Here is a 6,372-nt window from a genome sequence, read left to right on the forward strand (position 1 = left end):
AAAGTACACTTTAATTCATGAAGACAGAATCACACAAGGCTTTGAATAACATAATATATCACATAAAATCGAGGCAAAGAAGATAGAATGAATGAAGATTCACAACTTAAATAAAGAATTTTAAATGACAAAGTTCAATGGACTTTGTAAAACTGAGAAAATATAATACCTTGAATTATCCAAATGGATAGTCTCTCTCTCTTTTTAGTTGCTTTTATTTTTTAAATACATGACAACGGAATGCATCACAATTCTTATTACACATATAGAACACAATTTTTCATATCTCTGTTTGTATATAAAGTATGTTCACACCAATTCATGTCTTCATATATGTACTTTGGATAATGATGTCCATCACATTCCTTCAACATTGCTAACCCCCTGCCTTCTCCCTTCCCTTCCCACCTCTGCCCTATCTAGAGTTGAGTTTGTCAATTCCTCCCATGCTCCCTCTCTCTACCCCACTATGAGTCAGTCACCTTATATCAGAGAAAACATTCGCCATTTGTTTTTTGGGGATTGGCTGACTTCACTTAGCATTATCTTCTCCAACTGCATCCACCAAATGGGTAGTCTCAACAACAGAATAGATGCAGCAGACAGAATCATTTTAACTGGGAGACAGCTCAATTTCTAGGAAACTAAGAAGAAACATGACGAGTACAGGAGATACGTGGGACACATTCCTAATGTCTTTCATATATAATTACAATTTCAGAAAGAGAACAAGACAAAATCAACATTCAAAAACTATTGAATGAGCATTTTTTAAAACTTATGAACATCAATTCCTATATTAAAAAATCTCAAAACCTCAAGCAATAGAGACACAAAGAAAACTCCAACTAGGCATGTCATAATAAAACTGATGAAAACCAAAGACAGAACAATTCTTAAGAGCATCCAGAAAAGGGGGGGGGGGGCACATTACCTTCAAGGGACAGCAATAAAGATGACAGCCGACTTCCTAGCAGACATGATGAAAGCTAGAAGATAATGTAACGACACCTTTAAAACGATGAAAGAAAAAATGAGACAACCTAGAAATCTAGCCCAGCAAGATATCCTTCAAAATGATGTTGAAATAACCATGTTAAGAAGTAAATGAAAATGGAGGGGATTTGTTGCCATAGGCCCACATTAAGAGAATAACGGAGGGGAATTCTGGCAGAAGAAAGATAATCTTGGATGGAAATATAACCTGGAGACTGGAGAGAGAGAGAGAGAATAGAGAAGGTGTGGGGGTAAATACAGATGAGTATTTATTGTACAGAGCAGGAACTATAATGTCTTGTGGGATTTAAAGATAACAGAACTAAAATGCATAAGCATAAACACAAAGGGCAGGGGTTGGTAAATAGAATTGAGATTCTAACTTCCACCAGTGTTGAGCACGTGATAAGGTGATGCCTGTCATTAGACTTAAATACATCAATGATGCTTATTTTAGTCACTGAAAAATATAAAGTATAATTTAAGAGATGGAAACTATGGGTAAATAAACATTATTCTAGCATTCTAAAAGAAAGAAAGAACAGAAAGAAAAAAACAAAACATGTGTGGGACAGGTAGAAAATCAGTGCTTGTGGCTGAGAATTTAGCTCAGTGGTAGAGGACTTGCCAAGCATGCACAAGACCCTGGGTTCAATCCCCAGCATGGGAGGAGTGGGGGGAATAGGAAAAAGAAAATCAATAGTAAACTTATATAGAGACCACATTACATCCATCATTACTGATACGCTGATGATATAATTAGTACAGGACTAACAGACTGGATAAAAAAGATTGTGACCAGAGTCACAATTAAAATGAAGGCATGTACTGCTTAATAATTTCAGGGATAGATATGTTCTGAGAAATGCATCTGTGAACATCATGGTGTGTACTTACACAAAACTAGATGGTGTAGTCTGCCATGTACCCAGGCTATTGGGAGTGTGGGCATGCACATGTGTGCCTGTGGAGCTCAGAGGTAGAGGACTTGCCTGGCACATGAAGCATTCTGTTCTGTGTGTGATTGTGCTGTGCTTTTATATGGCTGGCAGTGCAGTGGGTTGTCTATATCAGCATCACCACAGCCACATGAGTAACACATTGCACTGTGGTGCTGTGATAGTCATGAGGTCAGGAGTGACAGGGATCTCCCAGCTCCGCTATGGTCTTATGGACCTGTGTGTGTGGTCCATCCCTGACCAGAGCATTGTCATGCAGTGCATGATGTACAGGAACACTCAAGAGGCTGACAGTAAGGGATTAAAACACACACACCACATAAGCACTCACTGAAAAAGCTGGGTTATCGTCTATACTAATATTAGACTAAGAATCCTTCAAGTCAAGGAGCATTATTAGAAAGAAAGAGGTTCATTTCATGAAAATAAAGGGGCTAAGTGACAGGTTGATATCATAGTACTAAATCTGTATGCTCTAAATAACATAGCTTCCAAATATATAAAACAAAAACATTAAAAATCAAAGGATAGACAATTCCACAATCATAAGAAAGAGGCAGTAATCCACATTTCTCAATAACTGATAGAAAAATAACATTTAAAGGATCAATAGATATGTATATCTGAACAACCCAGTTAACAAACACTGTATTTGATACCCAACAAAGATATGGAACACTTATCAAAATCAACCATTGCCTGGGCCATTAAGAAAGCATTAGTAAATAAGTGATTGACATCATTCAGAGTAATTTATCTGGCTGTAATAGTATTAAGATAGAAATTAATAATAAAATGATAACTAGAAAAACAACCCTCCTGTCTAGAAATTAAACAGTGCAGTTCTACATAACTCAAAGGTCAAAGATAAAGATAGAAGCTTGATAATATATTTTTATTAACACACATCAAAACTTGTAGGATGGAGGTCCACATTTTGGAATAAGTTTTCATAGCAAAAAGAAAAAAGGCAAATATAAGAAAAGTAGAAAAAAGAAAATAATTATAGAAACCAGTTATCTTTAAAATGCAAAATGAGGTCAGGAGTGACAGGGATCAAATGGTTTTTTAAGAAAAAAATTATTATTTACTTTATGAAATATCAATTACAATATTTATGATCAAAAGAAAGAAAAAGAAATAATAACAAGAATACAAAGATTAGAGAGCTATAAATCTTACAGACATCAAAACATAAGAGAATTTATGACTATATTTTTTACAATAAACTTAATGAGTTGGAAGAATGCACCAAATGCCTCAAAAAATACAACTTACCAAATCCAAAAGAAGAAAAAATAGAAACCCTAATTGTCTTTTTGTGATTAAAAAAAAATTTTTGAGTATAAGGCTGGAATACAGCTCAATTAGTAGAGTGCTTGCCTTGCATGGACAAGGCCCTGGGTTCAATCCCCAGCACCATTAAAACAAAACAAAACAAAAATACAAGTATGAATTAAGACCTTTCCCTCAAAACAATCCCTAGACCCAGGTGGTGAATTCTTCCAAAGACCTCAGGTAGTAAACTGCGCAAACTCTTCCAGGAGAGGTGGAGACACTTCTCTAGTCTTTGTATGAAGCCAGCAGAGCCTTGATTACAAACTATGATAAGGATATTATAAGAATGAACAAGGACAGGTCAATCTGCCTCATGATCACATATAGAGAGAGATGTATGAAAAGAGATTTTTGAATAATTGGCTCACATGATTCTGGAAGCTGAGAAGTACCATAATCTTCCATTTGCAACCTGCAGTCTTGGAATTCCATGCAAGTCCAGAGTCCTGAGAACAGGGAACCAGTGGTACATTCCCAGCCCAGGGCAGGAGAGGATCACCATCAGCTCAAGCAGGCAGCCAGGAAGGGGCTGAGTCCTCATTTCCTCCCCTTTGTATTCTATTTAGGGCCTGGCAGGTGGAGGATGCCCTCCCACACTGGGCAGAGAAACCTGGGTTAGTTAGTCTGCTGATTTAAATGCTAATCCTACCCAGAAACATCTTCCCAGACACACCCACAAATGTTTATCCTGTGGTCTCATCAAGCTGACACTTAAAATTAGCCATCAATCACTGATGGTTTAAAAATAAGAAATTAGTAGTTATATCAATAATGTTTTCACAGCATTTATAGGAAAAGAGAGAATCATAATGATCTCAATAAATGAAAAAAATAAAAAAAGCACTCCTGTTCCAAATCTCCCACAGGAAACATCTCAATGGTCAGATTTTGCAAACTCCACAGGAAACATCTCAATGGTCAGATTTTGCAAACTTTCCTCAAAAGATGAGGGAAAGGCAAATTCTGTGTATCTTTCTCTTTTTCTGTCCAGCATTGCACTGGAGGCCTGGCCAGCGCAATCAGGCAAGAAAAGAAATCCATAGCATAAAGATTGGAAAAGAATATCAAAATCTGAAAGAATCTAAATACAAATGGTTTGAATTAGTGAGTTCCGTAAGCTCATGACATAGTTTCCTATACACACACCAGAAGTCAGTATGTCAGTATGTGTGTGCACATGAGATGCTAATGAGAGAAAATTAGAAGTTCAACCTATTTGAAAAGGGACCCCTGATAAGCAGTGAGGGCAGACTCACTATGCCAGGCAAGGCCATCGGTGTTCAAAAGGTCCTGGCCTTTACCTCCCCAGTGGGCTCAGAAGTCAGTTCCATGCTGATTTCAAATTTACTGTGAAAAGTAAGAAGCTAATAAATATTTTGGAGTAAAATATAGTATTTTCATGACCCTTGGATTTGGTGGAGATTTCTGGTGGTGTCTGGGACAACAGTTTATAAAAATTCCTGTAGCTACATGTAAAAATTTCAAGTCACCATGGGGAGGAGTTTTGCTGGGTATGACCTTGGTGTGTGTGTGTGTGTGTGTGTGTGTGTGTGTGTATTTCTTTTGTATCAAAATTTTTCCAGAGTGAATTGTCAGTGCAAGTAATGAGGCCTTAGAAACTGGGATAAACCCAGCCATCCAGAAATGCCAAGAAGCCTTGCAATGAACTTCGGGGGGTCCTGTGTGTTCCTACAGACTTCCTAAAACCTTATGTTTTCATCTCATAAACACACTGATGGGGGCTGTGGCTGTGGCTCAGCAGTAGAGAGCTCTCCCAGCATGTGTGAGGCCCTGGGTTTGATCCTCAGCACCACATAAAAAATAAATAAATAAAATAAAGGTATTGTGTCCACCTGCAACTAAAATAAATAAATAAATAAATAAACCCAAACTGATGGATGCTTCTGATCTTCTGGGTTCAGATCTTGAACTTTAATGACCTCAGCAGGTTTTATTGGGGCATTAATATTCTAGGTCAAAGCCATAATAAGCTAAAAATATAACAAGGTCATGATGTAAGTAAACCAGCTAGCACTGAAAGTACATCTTCTCTCCTCTTTCCTGAGCTGCCGTTTACCTTACCTCTCAACTGCCCCGTGTTTACTGGATGCCCAGGGGCACACAGAGATGCTGTAGCTCCTGAGGGGAGCAGAGAGAATATCAATCTCCCTTAAACACCCCCCCCCCTGAGTTGGGTGCCAAAGTAACATACAGGTTAACAATAAACAGTGGAGATACCTGATAAATAGTATAAAGAAGAAAAAACAGGATTGCTAGAAGGTGCCCGAGGACGGTAGGGTAGGGGCTGGACCGTGGTAACTGGTGCAGGGACTGGGCAGAAGGTAAGAGAGGATGGCAACTGGGTAGCAGTGCAAGGGGGGATGTAATGGATTCTGGCTCTGGCTTGAGATCAGTGCTGATGAGCTGAGCTGACGGATCAGACACACGGTGAGAGGAAAGAGTGGCCCGAGCCAGCGCCTGGAGAGTTCCCACGGGGCAGCAGGAGGCTCGGTCAAGCCATTCGCAGCACTGCCGAGGGCTGTGGTGGGGAGACTCGGGTGAGTGGCCGAATCACTAGTTTATTTCGAGATGCCTCTTCCACATCCTGGAGGAGACGACCTTAGGGCAGTTGGATCTGTGTTCTGGAGCTCAGGGGAGAGGTCCGGGACATGCACAAGGGCAGACGTGGCGTTTGTCACAGTGACTATGGTGAGATCATCCCAGGAGGAACAGCCTTCCTCAGTTAGCTGTGGGGGAAAGAGGGAGAAACAGCAGAGTTGAGAGGAGGTGACCGGATGCTGGAGAACCAGGCTAGTGAGTTCCCCGTCGTGGTCAGAGCTCATGGCTGACGGGGACTGTGGTCTGCTGGTGCCCAGCAGCTCAGGAGGGCCCAGCTCTGCGCATCACCCGTCCAGGAGACGCGTGCTGCTTTCCACCATCACAAAGTTGGGAAATTCCGCCCTTCACACGAGAGACCTGGAAAGGCTGTGAATTTAAACTTGATTTATGTTGTACCTATGCAATCAATAGGATTGGAATTGGGGTACAGAGTTCTGCCAAATTGTCTCTACAGCTACCC

The sequence above is a fragment of the Marmota flaviventris genome, chromosome 3 (assembly GCF_047511675.1).
Source record: "Marmota flaviventris isolate mMarFla1 chromosome 3, mMarFla1.hap1, whole genome shotgun sequence".
NCBI lineage: Eukaryota > Metazoa > Chordata > Mammalia > Rodentia > Sciuridae > Marmota > Marmota flaviventris.